This window comes from Schistocerca cancellata, chromosome 9 (genome assembly GCF_023864275.1).
Source record: "Schistocerca cancellata isolate TAMUIC-IGC-003103 chromosome 9, iqSchCanc2.1, whole genome shotgun sequence".
Classification (NCBI taxonomy): domain Eukaryota; kingdom Metazoa; phylum Arthropoda; class Insecta; order Orthoptera; family Acrididae; genus Schistocerca; species Schistocerca cancellata.
The window spans coordinates 330,422,680-330,443,339 of NC_064634.1; positions in this window are offsets into that span (position 1 = coordinate 330,422,680).

The window sequence follows — 20,660 nt, forward strand, 5'->3', positions numbered from 1 at the left end:
TTGATTCTGTGTGAAAGCGAGGAAGCAAGCTGTTAGTTCAGCTCCCGCTGTGTTGCGGGCTGAGTTTAACGCAAAGACTAAAGGAAAAAGACCGTAACAGAAAACCAAAGAGCAAAAGTAGTTCTATAAGCGTAGAGAAACCAATATTTCTACGGGACAAAACACCGACTGACATATCCCGGTACTCAAGTTTTAGGTTTGGTAACGGACTAATTCCGTGTTGGAAAAACGGTTGTCGACTGGCTGGCTCTGAGCACTATGGGACTTAACATCAATGGTCATCAGTCCCCTAGAACTTAGAACTACTTAAACCTCACTAACGTAAGGACATCACGCAACACCCAGTCATCACGAGGCCGAGAAAATCCCTGACCCCGCCGGGAATCGAACCCGGGAACCCGGGCAAAACGGTTGTCAGTACGAACGTCACACAACGTCACACAAGGACTTCGGATAGGAATGATTCTGTTAAAAAAAATAATAAAATAAAATAAAAAAAAACTAAGCGAGAACATGGACTACAGAACGAAATATTTGGCACTTCAGAAGCCTGTACCAGCAGCGCGGGACAGCAAAATGTAAGGGAAGCGGATGAATATGGCATAGACTCGCTTGCTATGCAAGATACAAGACGGAGAGAAACCGTGTCTAGAAATGTGTTCCACGGAACCTCGGGAGAAAACCCTTCTCTAGATCACTGTGTACCACTCTTGGATATTTTAAATCAATCAGCCTTAGATTATCACTCGTAGAAACACAAAGTCGCGCATATAAAATGTTATCCCCCTATAAAGAGAGTGTTTATGTCAAAAAGTCATATTCTGTGAAAATATCTGACCTGTATAATGGCGTAGGCTTTCGTGGTCAGAGTCAGTTGACATGAAAGTTCTCTATGTATCGTACCGCGTCATAACGTAGAAAACTATACTGAAAAAATCCAAGTTATAATGGCCTTCTTCAGGGTCTTCTGATGACCGAAACGCTGATTTCTCCAGTATAGTCGTCCGCAGCTCGTGGCCTAGTGGCTAGTATTGTTGTCTCTGTTTCACAGGGTACCGGGTTTGATTCCTGGCCGGGTCGTTGATTTTCTCCATCCAGGAACTGGTTGTTTGTGTTGCACTCATCGTCTCATCATCATTAGGGAAGTGCCGAAACTGGAAATGCGAAGATTTGGATCTTGTACGGGCGCCGATGACCACGATGTTGAGCGTCCCACAAACCAACATCATCATCTTCAGTGCAGTCTTTCATATTATGACGCCGAGCGACTCTCAGAAAAATTTTATGTGAACGGCTTGTGATTTGAGATGGGTGAACTGAACCGTGTTCACATCTACTGGCTAGCAGGTTGGGAGTTCATTGCCCTTTTGTAACATCTTGCAGAATCGTACCTGCGAAAGGGTAAGGCCGTCACTGTATTGTGTACTCGGTGCAGTCGCATCAATACTGTTAACAAGCAGCGGTCTGCTCCTTCACCCTTGTTGCAGCGACGTAACTGTGAGACGGACTGCAAAAAGCTCTCCTTTGAATGAGGCTATTCAGTAGGAGCTCATTACCTTCGATGTTTTTGCGTTGTTCTCAAGATAATGATCACAAGTCATTCAGCGTCTTGCCACAAAATAGTGTAGCAAGTTCATAAGCTACCACTTCTACGTAAGTAAGCCAATTAGACTGATTTTCACGGAGGGAGCTTCCGCCTTTGAAGTAAAAGCATAGCGTCTATGAATATCGTTCAGTAATTGACTGGGACTTAGTGCTGTGCGCTTTTTCCTACTACGTCTGAGTTCTCTAGAAAATACATAGCTCGAAATGCGCATCAAACAGCCGACGTTAGAATGTTCCATCGTGAGCATAATGCTTTCTGCTCCGCGCTATTTTTTATATGTGAAAGATTTACAATTTCATTAAAATTATGACACAGAGTTAATCCTCTTTAAAAATACTGTTGTTACACTGATTAAATAATCGTCAGACGAGCAAACAGCGAACAACGTTTTTATGAAAGTAATAACAAAGCTTTACGCAAATGAATTTGCCACGGACCTAATCCAAAGTCTTTTTATCCAAATATGAGGCAAGTCAAAGGTTTAGATTATGAAAGTAATTTTTTTCGTCTCGTTTAGGGCCATTAGAAACTCCATCAAGTGACTGTTAGCTATTTCTGAAAGTCTTTTTCACAACTCAGAAACTCTGTATTCTTTCTATGAACGCCTGCATTCTCTTCTCTGCCCATCACTTGTTCCGATTTTTCTTATCGTGGATACCATTAAAATTGTTGACCAGTGGTCCATACCAGAGGTGTCTTCTTGAGTCAATTCAGTGCTATTGAAGATCTTCCTTATGTCTTTTAATGGTTTATCGGTGTCTTTAGACCTTCTGTCCAGCATAGTCTCTGCGTTCACTCTGCAGAACTTCAGCTGTCGTTTCCTGCTTTGGTTCCATCAGCCATTCATAATCTCTGAAAACCAGTGGAAAAATGCTTCTGTCGGAGCACAGAAAAGGCTTTTATGTCTCTCAACAAACTTCTGATCGAAAAGTCAGGAAACAGCTGATCCTTTCGCCGTCACTGAGTGACATACAACACTGAGAGACGTTCCGTCAGGGTACAAAGTCACTTTTGCTGCAGAAGAGGTGACCTATTGGCAGGCGCCGGCACCTGTAACTTCGAAGCTCTTTAGCGCCGTTGGATGACGTCTCTGTACACGGGTTCCTTTCCTCTACTCCGAACAGCTGTAGAGGGTATCCTGAGGAATCTCATTTCTGGGATACCCTGTGTACGCCTCTCTGCTATTGTCTCCTTTTTCTGCCAGTGGTTTATATCCCGCTGCCACTGTCTCCTCTGTCATATACATTGTCTCCTTTTGTCTTTCTTTCTCCCTGACAACGTCTCCATCATGCCTTAGTAGTCAAAAGTTCTGAAGGGCCCACCTAATTTTTTCACTGTAGCCACGTGTTTAAATGGTTCAAATAGCTCTGAGCACTATGAGACTTAACATCTGATGTCATCAGTCCCTTAGAACTTAGAACTGCTAAAACCTAACCTAAGGCCATCGCAGACATCCATGTCTGAGACAGGATTCAAACATGCGACAGTAGCCGTCACCCGGTTCCAGAATGAAGCGCCTAGAACCGCTCGGGCACAACAGACGGCCCACGTGTTTAACTTTCGTGCAAAATATATCCTCCACTACACATACACGTAAAAGTTACCCAGTATGGGAGTGACCAGATTCCCAGAATCCCTGAGCTGTAGTTTTCATTTACATTCTCTCCTCCCTGTTTTGCTTCCACTTCTCCTTCTTCTTCCACTTTTACTGCCATTGCCTCTCACTGATCATCGATGTCTCCTCTCTTTTTGGCTCACAGCGCTGTTGTCTTCATCCAACTCTCTTCCTCTTTCACTAAAATTTTCTCTCCGTCACTGTCTCTTTCTTCGTCACTGGTTCTGTCTCCTCTCTCTTCCGTAGCCACAGTCTCTTTGCTACTCTCTTTCAGCGCAGAAAAGCGCGAATATGTTCACATGGCAAAATTTTTGGGTGAGGGAGGGTAGTGACGATTAAGGCTCCTGGTTCCCTACTCTTTGTCAGACTTTTAAAGATGAAAATATTCGTCGGTTTGTGCTGAGACAATATATTTCTGCTCCTTCTCTTCTTTTCACTGTTACAGAAGAACGTGCTGCTTAAATAAAACGAATTCCATAGGGCAGTTATATTTAGACAGTTTATTTATGTATTTCGACATTTTTATTCACTTTCATACACAAACAAAAAATAAGTATGCATATTATAAGGGCAACACACAATCGTCTGTTTACGTTTGTTCCGGATGCTTTGCTCATCAGTTGCAATTCATCGATAACGTCTACTTAATGATTTGCATCTTAAAAGAGTAAAAATGTAAATGGAAATAATTTATTGAATTTGCCGTCTTTCCAGATTGACTTAAGTTTTGGCAGTCACTTTACACTTTTTTTCAAGCATGTTAAGGTCCTTTATAGCCCATATTTTGTGACTACAGTAGCACTTCGAGCAAATGTGTAGAGGCGTAAATTGATCATTATATGGTGTAAGAGCATCAGAAAGTCTTATTCATGGAAAAGGGCCGACTAAAAACATAGTTTGGTGACTTCAGAACCGCTGGGATGACCATAGATGCGTTCAGTACGCCTTGTACCGCACATTACGCGCGTAAGTGCGGTAACATAGCTTCTCCATCTAAGTAACGGATAACGATACAGAAAAGAGTTCGAAGGCTCCCAGAGAACATCGTCTTAAGAATATATATGGTAAAAATTTTTCATGAATATAAATATGATCCCCACAATTGTTACTTTTTATACCCAAAAATTATGGTGTTTGGGAGTTTTCTCAGAAGTCTCCCATGGTGCTTCTATATGCCTCCCAAGGTCCACCCTTAGACTATACGTGAAGCAAATAAACCAACCGATTGACCCCGTACTTTAGAACAGCTACAGTACGCTCGTTGTTCCGATAGGTATGTAAATGGTTTCTAGGCCGAGGGCTATCCAAAATATTTGACCCCGTGATCATTAGAACAAGAAATATGACCCCCTCAAAAATCGCATTTTTGCGCGGGTTTTCGGGACATGTTGGCACTGTGCGCTGTTGTGCAAGAAGCGATGGCCTTTCTCTTCCTCACGGTCTGTACCGTAAGGAACGATGAAAAAGTTTCCAAAAAATGGTTCAAATGGCTCTGAGCACTTTGGAACTTAACAAATGGCTTTGAGCACTATGGGACTTAACTTCGAAGGTCATTAGTCCCCTAGAACTACTTAAACCTAACTAACCTAAGGACATCACACACATCCATGCCCGAGGCAGGATTCGAACCTGCGACCGTAGCGGTCGCGCAGTTCCAGACTGTAGCGCCTAGAGCCGCTCGGCCACTCCGGCCGGCTGGAACTTAACATCTGAGGTCATCCGTCCCCTAGAACTAAGAACTACTTAAACCTAACTAACCTAAGGACATCACACACATCCATGCCCAAGGCAGGATTTGAACCTGCAACCGTAGCGGTCGCATACTTCCAGACTGAAACTCCCAGAACCGCTCGGCCACAGCGGCTGGCAAAAAGTTTCCATTTGAGGACGTTACTGCAGCGTATATCCGACAAAGCGCGACTCAGATGCTGGTATATAAACACCGACAGGTGGTCAAGTTATTATTGTGGCATTCTTGCCTAATTGGCATACTGATTCCGGACCGTATGACCTTCGAACAGAAACTTTTTTCCTTGTACACTGATGTGACAATAGTGATACGATATCTGCTAATATCGTGTCGGATATGGCGCAGTGCAGCAACTCGACGTTGGAAGCCCCAGCAGAAATATTGAGCCATGTTCCCTCTATAGCCGTCCATACTTGCGAAAGTGTTACCGGTGCAGGATTTGGTGTACGAACTGATCTCTCAATTATGTCCCGTAAATTATCCATGGGATTCATATCGGGCGGTACGAATGGCCAAACCATTCGCTCGAAATGGCCATAAAGTTCTTCAAATCAGTCGCGAACAACTATCGTCTGATGACATGGTACATTGTCACCCATAAGAATTTCAACGTTGTTCGGAAACATAACGTCCGTGAATGGCTGAAAATGGTCTCCAAATAGCTGAACAATCAGAACACTCTGTACATTCCATGTAAACAATGCCTCCGCCCTTATAGGCCAACCTTTATTAACAACTTGGGTCAATGACTTCGTGAGCGTCTGCGGCACACTCGAATCCACCAGCTCTTACCAACAGTAATCGGGACTCATCTCATCAGGTACCTAGGGTTCAACTGATGTGGCCATGAGCCTGGAGAGGCGCTGTAGCGATTTCGTGCTGGTAGCAAAAGAACTCGCGTTGTCGTTTGCTATCTTAGCCCATTAACGCCAGGCCACACTGTACTCATACGTTCATCGTACGTTCCACATTGACTTCTGCTGTTATTTCACGCAGTGTTGCTTGTCTGTTAGTAGTGACAATACGCAAACGCTGCTGCTCTCGGTCGTTAAGTGGAGGCCGCCGGCCACTGCATTGCCCATAGTGAGAGTTAGTGCCTGAAATGTGGTATTCTCCGTCCTCGTTGGGCATTGTATCTCTCAGAATACTGAATTACCTAACGATGTCCTGAAGAGGTTAACCCTAGCTCCAACTACCAATCCGTGTTCAAAGTCTGTTAATTCCATCGCGTGGCCGTAATCACATAGGGAACCTTTTCACATGAATCACCAGGGTACAAAAGACAGCTCCGGGAATGCACTGCCCTCTTATACGACGCGTATGAGATAATTCCGATCTGTATACGTGCATTCCGCTACCCTATGACTTTTTCTCACTTCATTGTACTATCGCAGGACCCACTATTTTTCAAAGGATCTTGCGTTCATAAATTCCAGGCTTCTCTCAGTCCCGTCTTTCATGTGCTTCTAAGACATGTGTAGACATTCAGTGTTGATCACGGTGTTTCAGAATGTGAGTTCATCTCTTATTGAGATTGCCTATTACCTCTACAGGAAATACGTGGTACGAAAGAAAGCGACCATGTTGTTTTTCTCGCTATCACGTTGTCTTTGGCTTCTTTTCCGGTGGTTTTCATCTTTACTGTAACTAGGTGATGAAACTCTGTTGAGAAGTAGGCTGTGTACTTTGATATCTCGATAGATGTTTGGAGACTAGCCTTTTCTGCATGTTCATTTAGCGTTCCACAGCTATTCCACAGCTGTGTTGCATGGGAGGATATCTTGGTCATCCTCGAATGGAGGACAGTTGGCTGTTTTTGAACCTCAGTAACCATTTCCCGACTAATTCCTTTCACCACACTCGACGAGTTCCTCTAACATGCAGCTGAAGCGTATTTGGGATAAGTCATCACCCCTCTGGACCACACTTTTAATTAAAAACTCTGAAAAGTTAATTTTGTCCATAGTGGATACTGTTGAACTCCGTGACTTTTCCTTAATAGGGTGTAGAAAAATTTCCGCTATCAGTCGCAATAAATCGTTATTTATTTGTCACACGACCGGTTACGGGCTTGTGCCCATCCTCAGGTGTTGATACATTCATGTATATGTTAACACTGCTGGAGATAAATAAAGATGAAGCATCATTATTATAGTTACGCTGTGGTGACAGCTTTTGCACTTAATTGCACACTTGTTATCGTTTTCACGTCTATATTTCAGTTTTATAAAGTTTGGTTGCATATTTCAGTATTACGATGTGCATTCGTGAAATACACTGTGTATCACAGGTTTTCTGAAAATCGATGAAGACCGTTGTCAGTTTCTTAGAGATGTAATTTTCCTATTTGTCGGATAACAGATCTTGGGCGTGAAAGGACTCCTCTTCCCCGAATTCAACCTTAAATTATGCAGTTTGATAATATATTTGCTCCACAAGCCTAGGCTCTTATTATTTCGGCCAGTATGTTGTAAATTTGAGGTACGATAGAAATGTCACGGCAGCAGTTGACACTTCTGTCACGTTTACTATGTAGATGGTAACCCGTGCTTTTTTCCGTTCATCTGATGTTATTCCAGCACCGCAACTCTTTTCCATCTGCTAATGTAAGGCTAGATTATCATTCAAATGAGCAAAACTAAGCAAAGTTTGGATTTTTTTGAGGGAATTAAAAGACGTTGAAACTACCTGTTTGGGGATTAAAACTAATCACACGTTGAACCTTATTTTAGATTGTTAATACAAAAAAGAAATGGCAGCCGAAATTATGGTCCGATCAAGAGCCTGCATGTGTGAGGTAGGCAGACTGCGTACAATGTTGAGAAGTTATCCGAAATAAAAAATGGGTAACTTCTGCCGATATTGCATGGGAGCTTATATTTAACCACAATGAAATAACCTTAAACTTAACAATACCTTGCTAACGCGAACTTCGAGTTCGATTTTCGGCTTTTTCGTTCTGTATGACTCGACAAAAAATGGTTAATATTAAGAAATTACAGGTAAAATCTTCCAAGAAAAGTGTTTATTTTCGTGGATGTAAGGTAGAAGTTTTTATTTTACTCTGTATTATTTCATGTTACACGCAATTTTGAAAAATCGCTTCTCGGGAGTAAGCTGTCAAAGTTTAGGGTTAAACTTTAATAGTTATTATTAGTTCAATATGCATAAAAATTACATGGTATTATATGTTTTTGATGTCGATTAACACGAATCTGAAGTTAGATTTTCAAACTTCAAAAAGCCTAATCGAATATTGCGAACCAAAAATATGTTTTGACCGAAAATTTGAACGAAACGAGGTGTTTCGGTTACGTATGTTTAGTGTGCAATAACAGGACCGTTTATCGATCCTTCCTCGAACTCGAATTGTTCGTGGGTAACAATTCCCTCGTTCTTCTTGGCTAGAAAAGCCGATCTCGCTGAACTTAGTATATTGCGTTCAGCAGCCTGCACACTTTGGTCGTCTCCTTTTTCGGCGAATATGTTTGTATGCATACTGCTATACAAATCATTTAGTGAACGTGCGTCGCGACACGACAAGATATCTGTCTGAAGCGGACGTCTCCGGCTGAGAGCTTCCCACTACTTCCAACAATGGGCTGTAGGAACGTTTGTAAAGCACAGACGAAAACATTTCTTCGTCCCAACCATCTACACGCATATACCTTCCAAAAAATGCAATGACCATTCTGAATGAGAACCTGGCCTAACGGCAAACAAACTGGCGTGGCCGCTAGATAGAATGTATTGTGCGGTAATTCATTCTGAGCAGCATCGGTAATGTTGCAGCTGTGTTGAGCCTAATCCAGAAGTCTAAAGCAGTGTTCTATACTGGTCTGTCACAGCTGTCATACAATGTTTCTGCCACTACCGCAAACGGATTAACGCTTTATGAATAGGTTGAGCCACTGTGCTTTGACTTCTGTAGCCCTGTGCCGCAGGGGTTCCATTGTGCAGCAGAACTGCACAGATGTACCTCCAAAACCAGTACTATTGTTTTATATGATAATTAAAACTTTATGGCTGCCCGTCGTATATGTATTCTAAGACAAAAAAAAAAAAAGAGGAAACGACGCAGTACGAACGAGTTATGCGAATGGGGCGGAAATCGGTAGTTGTGACGTACATGTGCAGACAAACAAATGATAACGATTTTAAAAAGTAAGGGATGGTTCAATCAAGAGAATGAGCTTCATGAATCAAGCAAGCCAACAATACATTGGTGCACCTCCGGCTCTTATGACCCTTATATACGCTACGCTCTGCGCTCGTTGGTAGCACACCGCATCTTGTACTCGTCCACGGCGGCCTCGTGGCCACAGCAACAAGTTACGACACCTGAAGATGGGCGTATAAGAGCTCCAAAACGGTCGTGTGTTACATAAAAGGGTAATTTCCAAGAATGATAGTCTATCGAAGTCGCGGGGTCAAAACGATACATATCGAACATGCGATCGGAAATCGATCATTCGATCATGCGACTCCGGTGGCGGGCGTTGTGAGTATGTCTACAGTGGTATCTGCAGTAACGACAAAAGAAGAGCGTTACAAAAATACTTGTAATTGCAAAGGAAACGACTTACCTTAATCATCGTCGGTGTTGTCGTCATGTGAAAGTCCATTATGGTGGTCTGGATGAATAATTTGGAAGAGTAGAACCATGTATTCTTTCTGATATTCTTTCGTTTTCTGCACTGTCCCCAATGAAATTGTATCGGTATTTGACTATCGAAACTGTTCTTACGAAGTTTTACACACACCACAGTTTACACAGTCACTTCTTTCCTCGTCCGATAGTACTCCGTATTTGCGATAAAAAGTTGAACAATTTTCTACGCTGGATAAACGTGGAGTTAGACTTTTCCATGTGAGAGAATCCGCCGATGAAACCAGACATCTCACTCACTAACGACATCGTCTGGGTTTCCTTAGCAACTCAAAGACAATTCGCGGATGTATGTAATTTAGAGCAACTGGGGGAACGACGGAAAACAGATAAAAATGATGATCACAAATAATTGATCACAGCATCCGCCACCGGAGTCGCATGATCGATTTCCAATCGCACGCTCGATATGTATCATTTGTACCCCGCGACTTCGATAGGCAATCATTCTTGGAAATTACCCATAAAAGAACCTTACAGGTGTAGCGGTATTTTCAGCCTCTGGCCTTATACAAGTAGATTTTCGTCTTGGCACTGATCGTCCCCCCCATGAACCATGGACCTTGCCGCTGGTGGGGAGGCTTGCGTGCCTCAGCGATACAGATGGCCGTACCGTAGGTGCAACCACAACGGAGGGGTATCTGTTGAGAGGCCAGACAAACATGTGGTTCCTGAAGAGGGGCAGCAGCCTTTTCAGTAGTTGCAGGGGCAACAGTCTGGATGATTGACTGATCTGGCCTTGTAACATTAACCAAAACGGCCTTGCTGTACTGGTACTGCGAACGGCTGAAAGCAAGGGGAAACTACAGCCGTAATTTTTCCCGAGGACATGCAGCTCTACTGTATGATTAAATGATGATGGCGTCCTCTTGGGTAAAATATTCTGGAGGTAAAATAGTCCCCCATTCGGATCTCCGGGCGGGGACTACTCAGGAGGACGTCGTTATCAGGAGAAAGAAAACTGGCGTCCTACGGATCGGAGCGTGGAATGTCAGATCCCTTAATCGGGCAGGTAGGTTAGAAAATTTAAAAAGGGAAATGGATAGGTTAAAGTTAGATATAGTGGGAATTAGTGAAGTTCGGTGGCAGGAGGAACAAGACTTCTGGTCAGGTGATTACAGGGTTATAAATACAAAATCAAATAGGGGATATGCAGGAGTAGGTTTAATAATGAATAAAAAAATAGGAGTGCGGGTTAGCTACTACAAACAGCATAGTGAACGCATTATTGTGGCCAAGATAGACACAAAGCCCATGCCTACTACAGTAGTACAAGTTTATATGCCAACTACCTCTGCAGATGATGAAGAAATAGATGAAATGTATGACGAGATAAAAGAAATTATTCAGGTAGTGAAAGGAGACGAAAATGTAATAGTCATGGGTGACTGGAATTCGTCAGTAGGAAAAGGGAGAGAAGGAAACATAGTAGGTGAATATGGATTGGGGGGAAGGAATGAAAGAGGAAGCCGCCTTGTAGAATTTTGCACAGAGCATAACTTAATCATAGCCAACACTTGGTTCAAGAATCATAAAAGAAGGTTGTATACCTGGAAGAATCCTGGAGATACTAGTAGGTATCAGATAGATTATATAATGATAAGACAGAGATTTAGGAACCAGGTTTTAAATTGTAAGACATTTCCTGGGGCAGATGTGGATTCTGACCACAATCTATTGGTTATGAACTGCAGATTGAAACTGAAGAAACTGCAAAAAGGTGGGAATTTAAGGAGATGGGACCTGGATAAACTGAAAGAACCAGAGGTTGTACAGAGTTTCAGGGAGAGCATAAGGGAACAATTGACAGGAATGGGGGAAAGAAATACAGTAGAAGAAGAGGGGTAGCTCTGAGGGATGAAGTAGTGAAGGCAGCAGAGGATCAAGTAGGTAAAAAGACGAGGGCTAATAGAAATCCTTGGGTAACAGAAGAAATATTGAATTCAATTGATGAAAGGAGAAAATACAAAAATGCAGTAAATGAAGCAGGCAAAAAGGAATACAGACGTTTCAAAAATGATATCGACAGGAAGTGCAAAATGGCTAAGCAGGAATGGCTAGAGGACAAATGTAAGGATGTAGAGGCTTGTCTCACTAGGGGTAAGATAGATACTGCCTACAGGAAAATTAAAGAGACCTTTGGAGAGAAGAGAACCACTTGTATGAATATCAAGAGCTCAGATGGCAACCCAGTTCTAAGCAAAGAAGGGAAGGCAGAAAGGTGGAAGGAGTATATAGAGGGTTTATACAAGGGCGATGTACTTGAGGACAATATTATGGAAATGGAAGAGGATGTAGATGAAGACGAAATGGGAGATAAGATACTGCGTGAAGAGTTTGACAGAGCACTGAAAGACCTGAGTCGAAACAAGGCCCCGGGAGTAGACAACATTCCATTTGAACTACTGATGGCCTCGGGAGAGCCAGTCATGACAAAACTCTACCATCTGGTGAGCACGATGTATGAGACAGGCGAAATACCCTCAGACTTCAAGAAGAATATAATAATTCCAATCCCAAAGAAAGCAGGTGTTGACAGATGCGAAAATTACCGAACTATCAGTTTAATAAGTCACAGCTGCAAAATACTAACGCGAATTCTTTACAGACGAATGGAAAAACTGGTAGAAGCCGACCTCGGGGAAGATCAGTTTGGATTCCGTAGAAATGTTGGAACACGTGAGGCAATACTGACCTTACGACTTATCTTAGAAGAAAGATTAAGAAAAGGCAAACCTACGTTTCTAGCATTTGTAGACTTAGAGAAAGCTTTCGACAATGTTAACTGGAATACTCTCTTTCAAATTCTGAAGGTGGCAGGGGTAAAATACAGGGAGCGAAAGGCTATTTACAGTTTGTACAGAAACCAGATGGCAGTTATAAGAGTCGAGGGGCATGAAAGGGAAGCAGTGGTTGGGAAAGGAGTAAGACAGGGTTGTAGCCTCTCCCCGATGTTATTCAATCTGTATATTGAGCAAGCAGTAAAGGAAACAAAAGAAAAATTCGGAGTAGGTATTAAAATTCATGGAGAAGAAGTAAAAACTTTGAGGTTCGCCGATGACATTGTAATTCTGTCAGAGACAGCAAAGGACTTGGAAGAGCAGTTGAACGGAATGGACAGTGTCTTGAAAGGAGGATATAAGATGAACATCAACAAAAGCAAAACGAGGATAATGGAATGTAGTCGAGTTAAGTCGGGTGATGCTGAGGGAATTAGATTAGGAAATGAGACACTTAAAGTAGTAAATGAGTTTTGCTATTTGGGGAGCAAAATAACTGATGTTGTTGATGGATATAAAATGTAGACTGGCAATGGTAAGGAAAGCGTTTCTCAAGAAGAGGAATTTGTTAACATCGAGTATAGATTTAAGTGTCAGGAAGTCGTTTCTGAAAGTATTTGTATGGAGTGTAGCCATGTATGGAAGTGAAACATGGACGATAACTAGTTTGGACAAGAAGAGAATAGAAGCTTTCGAAATGTGGTGCTACAGAAGAATGCTGAAGATAAGGTGGGTAGATCATGTAACTAATGAGGAGGTATTGAATAGGATTGGGGAGAAGAGAAGTTTGTGGCACAACTTGACTAGAAGAAGGGATCGGTTGGTAGGACATGTTTTGAGGCATCAAGAGATCACAAATTTAGCATTGGAGGGCAGTGTGGAGGGTAAAAATCGTAGAGGGAGACCAAGAGATGAATACACTAAGCAGATTCAGAAGGATGTAGGTTGCAGTAGATACTGGGAGATGAAGAAGCTTGCACAGGATAGAGTAGCATGGAGAGCTGCATCAAACCAGTCTCAGGACTGAAGACCACAACAACAACAACACTGATCGTCTCAATATCGGTCCAATTTGCACGTTAGATCGCAAAATCGCAAGAGGATGGAAGGCCCTGCTCATAATGCTCCGAAAGTTTTCATGTGGGGAGAGAGCCGGCGAACTTGATGTAGAAAGTAGGCTTCGGCAAGCACAAACACAAGCGGTAGAAACTCTAGCTGTGTGCTTACTGACATTATCTTGCTGAAATGTAGCCCGAGGATAGTTTGCAATGGAGTGCAAAAAAAGGTAGCCTAGAATATCGGCGATGTACCGCTGTGCTGTAAGAGTGCCACGGACGGCAACCAAAGGGCTCCTGCTGTGAAAAGTAACGCTACCGCAGATAATCACTGCTGACTATGCGGCCGAACCGCGGGCGACGTCTAGGTTGGTACCCTACCGCTGTCTGGGATGTCTCCAGACACATCTTCGACCCGGAATTTCATTGACTGGAGTAGAACTTCGAGCAATGAATCCCGCTCCGATCTGAGCTCCGATGACCAGCAAAGACGGGCCTGGAGACGTTATGGACAGCGGCGGGATACTGACATGACCGTCGCCCGCCATTCATCACGACGATCAGCAGTGACGGTGTGGAGTGCCATTGCTTTTTCTAGCACGACCCTTTTGGTTGTTATCCGCGGCGGCCTTACAGCACAGCGATACGTCGACGATATTCTACGCGTTTAGTTGCCCTACATGACAATCCGTCCTGAGCTTACGTTTCAGCAAGACAATGCCCGACCGCACACGGCGAGTTGTTCTACTGCTCATCTTCTTGTCAAACCCTACCGTGGCCGTCGAAGCCGCTGGATATCTCGGCAAGGGAGGAGAACTCTTACAGCATTATGGGTAGGGTCCTCCAACCATCTTGGGATCTGGACGATCTGGCACAATGTGTTTCAGGAGTAAATGCAGCAACTCAGTGCCAAACCTAGTAATTTCTTGCAAAAGGGCCACAGTTGGCCAACGAGTTACTGACTTGCTTAATTTGTGAAGCTTTTCTCTTCAGTAAAGTATCCAATTATTCTTAAATTTTGATCATTGGTTTCTCTTTATCTCTCTTCCTCTTTTTCTTCTTGTTTAATCTCTACACAATATGAGAGTAGCATAATTAATTAACACGAAAAATGCTGTACATCCAGTTAAAAAAGGACATACATACCTCAATGCAAAACTGTACGTCAGTCTGATGATGCGCTCTGCTGTGCTTCCATTCATTAACAGCATCCCAGTTACTTTTTTCCCAAGGTATAACGCACCCCGTCATACATGTGTTGTAACCCAATATGCTCTACACAGTGTCGAAATGTTGCCTCGGCCCCTGCTCGATCTCCAAATCAGTGTGCAGTCTAGCACATATGGGACATTATCGGAAGACAACTCCAGCGTCATCCACAACGAGCATCGACCGTCCCCGTATTGGCTGACCAGGTGCAACATTCGTGGATCTGTATCACACAGACTGATATCCAACTTCTGCACAACACAATGCATTCACGTTTGCATGCTAACCGTCAACATTTTGTAGGTTACCCCGGTAATTAGAGAACCAGCATTTCACATTTACAGTAGCATATCTCACGCTTACTTTAACACATGATCTTGCAATCTTAATCACTTAAATATGTTTGTGTTAACCACACAAACGTATTCCCAAAATCTCATTACTCTACATTAAATACGGATTTTTCGATTAATATATCGTAATTACTCAGTGAAAATAAATCAAATTCGGCCTGCGTGTCAGCAGAGGTCTACCAGTCTTGCACAGAAAGCTGGACATGAGCGACGGTCAACGTGTCTGTAGCCCCAAATGGTGTTGGTCCTGCAACATGACTCAGTTGAAGCACTGTAAGTTTGGTACTGCTCACGGCATTGTTCCGCCTTTGCAGCTATTTTCCTGAACTACAGGTGCCGCTGCCCGAAGAAGAGTATATGATCGTTCATGGGTAGTTACAGCAGCACATGACAGCAACATTGTGCAACAGGCAAGAAGGGACCCATGTCAAACAGCGCGTGGAATTGCAACCACATTAACAGGGCTGCAAGGCATACTATCTCGCGCTGCACAGTAGCACGACGACTGCACGGGTGTGGTCTACCCATTTCTCTGACTTTAATTCCAAGTATCACGTGTGGGGTGTATTGGAGCGACATATTCCAGCCCGTCCATGCACACACGATCGACATCCACCAGTTGCCAACGACGCTGGTGGCGGAATGGAGCGCCAAACCACAAGATCTTCTTACCAATATTGGGCCCAGAATAGGATCACGATTCTCAGCATGTATTGCCTTCCGTAGCAATCACACATACTATGAAGGACCATATCTTGTCTTTTGTAATGTCTAGGCAACCATCATGAATCGCGGGGCTTTAAATGGTTAGTACTGTCTTTGGAAAGAAGTATCATTTCTGTTCCTCTCAGTGCGTATTACTATGTGTACTATAATGCAGCAGTTATGTCTATGTACTGTCAAGGCTTCATCGAGCTGTGTTACTTGGCAGTGACACGGCACATGGAAGTAACTTTGTCCTTAAGTTTTGCGCAGCAGCTGTGTGTGTTTTTAATAAATGTGCGTAATTATCGTCCAATAAATCTCTGAACTCTGTTTGCAATACACGTCTCTATGCAATGGATGCATGTTATTATGTAACGAAGGCTACACATCGCCACCATTTTTTTCTTAATATAGAAAGTCAGTCTAGCGTACAAGGGATTGTGGCAAGAAGTTATCATCTTGTAACGTCCGTATTAAGTCCGTTTGTCGTACTTCCTGATTATTACTCGTAGCTCACGGAGGCCGTTGGAAAAGGCGTTTAACTGCTTAGAAGTATTTTACGAATATTTTCTTCGCAAATTTTTCTCCTGTTTTCTATAGCCACTGTTCTCCTGAACTAAACTATTTACTCTCCTCTGACCCCCCCCCTCCCCCCTCCTTCACCCCTCCGAAGCGAAGCCTTCTCGAAGACGCCAGTATTCTGGCGACCCGGTCCTTATTTCGCCCGTAGTCGCAAACTGTTTCGCTTCTTAGCATAATTGACTGAGGAATGTGATTTCAGATTCAGTTCAAATCGCACATTTCTCGGAGCTTCCCATCCTGAGAAGTCGACTACAGCAACCAAGTAATTGAATTGGCCCAGGCCTGAGAGTCTGTTCTTGAAGACAAGGAACCCAGCCTAGAAGGATTACAATAACACAACCTCAGGCACACAATCCATTCGTAACGTAAGCAAAACTCATTCATTTTAATACCTTTTGATTTATGAACTAATCAATAACCATTCGGAAAAAATAAATTTTATTTCCTTAAACGCTTTCAGGCACTTACTGCCTTTCTACAGAAGACTGTACAAAATAGTAGAAGTTAGATAAAAGTAGCACAATTTAAGAACGAAACGTTAATTTTCTTTTGGATAATTCGAAGACAAAAAATGGTACGTACATGTAACTATTTGCGAGTGCCAAATGTAAGATGGATATAGCATATTATTTTTGTGGACCTAAAAAAACCAGAAGAACAATATTTAATACAATAATGAATCCATCCATACAAAAAGAAATTATAAATGCTTACATGTTGTTCGTAGTATCTGTACAAAAATGGTATTGTGGAGCCAAATAAAGGATGAAGACATCATGCCAGAACTGAGCTCATCAGCTAACGACAAGCATACTCTGATGTTAGTCTCAGGGTGGGGATAAAAGTGAAAATAATAAAACGTTAGACAGCTGTACTTATCACAGGGTATAAACTAAATGTAAGTGCACAATGCGCAATATATATAAAAAACCTAAAGATAAATAAAATAAATTAATAACAAGGACAAGTGCTCGTTCACTCAGTTCCTGTAGTTCAGTAACTGCACAATCCATAACGCTCGCCTTTCCTCGTGCAATCTAATTAAAAGCACAACTTCGTTGTGGGTCCACTTCCTGGCAGCTTTCTTCATTAATTTTCTTTGGCGACATATCGCTGACTTTCACTCACAGAAATTACCGCTATAAGTTTATAAAGGGTTTCGTTGCTGTGCTGATATTACGCAGGGCCAGTGGAATTGAGTCTCTCCTGTGAGATTCTTTCACTTTCATTTGTTAACTCTATTTAAATGTCTATGATATTATATATGTTATTTGCTGAGTAGCGTGGTTTAGAACATTCGAAATAGGCTAAATGCTCGTGTTGTTGGCTTAGGAGTTAAAACGGGCGATTTCTTCGCTCAGAAACATGCCACGGCAACATACTATGACTCAAAACACACAGTTTCGTGGGAATTTTCATTTAATGTGAGCATAAGTACGGGAAAGTGTATTACCAAGTTGGGGCAGTGTACAAATTGTGAAATACGGTACAGATCTGGGACGTAGCATGGGTATTCAGCACTCTTGGAGAGCTCTAGACAGTACTGGTATAGGTTTTTCTGATAGAGCTGCAGCGAGAAGCTCTCAAGAGCTGGAGATCTAAATTCACAGAGAGCGACTCTCTGGGATTTCGCTCCACTCTCGGACACAGCTGTCTAGCTGACCCACGACGCTGTTCACACGACACTATTACTCGCAAGAACTTTCTGACGGTGAAAAACTCTCACATGTGTACCTAGCTGAAGAAATACGTAGACGCACAAGACTTCAAAGCACAAAATAGCTAGACGGTTTTATTTACAAAACAAGTACATAAAATAATTAATTAAGTATAGACATTTTTAATATAACGCACTTTTATATTGGACAAAAAGGTATAAAATAATATTTACTAGCCTCATAGTGATACCTAACTCAGTACAGACACTTCCGAAAATTGTGACTGTGAAATAAAATAACTAGATGGATTTATTTACAAAACAAGTACATAGAATAATTAACTAAATATAGAAAATTTTTGAATATAACGCCTTTTCATATTGGACAAAAAGGTATAAAATAGTATTTACTAGCGTCATAGTGATACTTAACCCAGTATAGATACTTCTGAAAATTAGTGATTCTGAATGTTGAATAACTATGAAGATATTTGTAAAATTTGTATTGAAAAAAAAAGGTTCAAATGGCTCTGAGCACTATGGGACTTAACTGCTGAGGTCATCAGTCCCCTAGAACTTAGAACTACTTAAACCTAACTAACCTAAGCACATCACACACATCCATGCCCGAGGCAGGATTCGAACCTGCGACCGTAGTGGTCGCGCGGCTCCCGTCTGTAGCGCCTAGAATCTCTCGGCCACTTGTATTGAAAGAAATGGGGAACATACAATTCATACCTGATGCATGAATACTTCATCTAAGTCTTATCTGTTGCAGACGCTCTACGTTTTTCATTATCGATCTTATAACCATTTTCATAGCTACTAAAAATTTACAATCACAGATTTTCAGACCTATCAGTACAAAACCATATTTCACAAAGAATTTATTTTTATTTAAGTGATCACTTGTTTTGCTCGTTCCATATCTCCTCTTTGTTTTTATGTTATTTTCTAGGCTTAGCGCCTGTTGATTTGCTCTTGAAGACCGTATAGTCTGCGCAGGTGGCTTTTTCTTATCGAATTTCTATGATGTCCACAAATTGCTACGTCTTCTAAGCTTTTCACGTTAATTAAGTCCATTCAAGCATGGCCGTTTCCGAATGCACATCTGACAAGAAAGCGATATTAGTTGCTGCAGTCAGTTTTTTATGTCAGTGCTGCCTTTTGTGTTCTTGAGGTGATATTTTCGTAGTGTGCTTCTTTAGAAGTCAGATTCAAATGTTCAAAGTGCTACCTTAAAAATCTTTTAATATAACGATATATTTTGGCAAAAATTGTTGTCCCTTATTTCTCATCCATTTTGGCGTTGAATTTCTAAAAACTACTGAAACAAGTATTTCCTTATTTCTAACCGATAAGCCAAATACAAATTTTCAGATATTTGGTTTCAAACATGCTTTCATAATGAAATATTTCAATAAAAAGTTTCATGCCCTTCCTCACTCTCTTAGGTACTGAATATCCAAAAGCACTAAAAGGCGAATTTTTTATATCTAACTGAGAAGTCAAACACCAATTTTCACACATGAAGCTTTAAAACTGCGTTAGTAGTACTTGAGTAATGATTTAAAAAAGAAAGAGGAAAATAAAACATTCACTCGCCATTTTATGCTTTTAGTGGCTGAATTTTCAAAACAGCTGAAGCATGAATCTATTATGACTGAGAAATCGAATATTAATAACCGTAGTTTCAGCTTCAAAATTAACTGAAAGCGACATTTTTCGAAAGAAAAATTCATTCGCTACTCGTCGTTAGATGTGGAATTCCGAACAATCGCGTAATAAACGGCGCCTACAACGTAAGATCAACAGCCCCTCCAGATTTCAAGTTTCTGTCTCTACCTATTTGCTCTGATCGATGAAGAGCCAGTGAATCACTCAGGCCCTGTTTTACCGCCTTAGTCAAAAAACAATGAACGCGATTCTTTTAATTTCTAACTGAGAAGTCAAATAGCAATTTTCATAGATGTAGCTTTAACAACGCTTTAGTAGGTCTTTAATAATGGTTTGTTTAAAGAAAAGTTCATTCACTATTTTACCCATAAGGGTTAAATTTGCAAAAATATTGAAACACGCATTTGTTTATTTCTGACCCAGAAATAAAATACCAGTTATCCTGGTTCTAGCTTCAAAATTGCCTTAACAGCAAAATATTCCATTTTCACCCCCTTAGGGGTGCAATTTCGAAAAATTCCTTCTCATACGTTGCCTATAGTGTAAATTTCAAGCCTATATCCTTAGCGGTTTGGACTGGGCAAGAATAAATCAGTCAGGACCTTTCACATATAATAGACTTAGCTACTTTTTTGCAGATAGCATTAGGATAATACATTCGGGAGGACGACGGTTCAATCCCGCGTCCGGCCATCCTGATTTAGGTTTTCCGTGATTTCCCTAAATCACTCCAGGCAAATGCCGGGATGGTTCCTCTGAAAGGGCACGGCCGACTTCCTTCCCGATCCTTCCCTAATTCGGTGAGACCGATGACCATGCTGTCTGGTTTCCTTCCCCAAACCAACCAACCTTTAGAATAATAACGCTGGGCCCGCATCTCGTGGTCGTGCGGTTGCGTTCTCGCTTCCCACGCCCGGGTTCCCGGGTTCGATTACGGCGGGGTCAGGGATTTTCTCTGCCTCGTGATGGCTGGGTGTTGTGTGCTGTCCTTAGGTTAGTTAG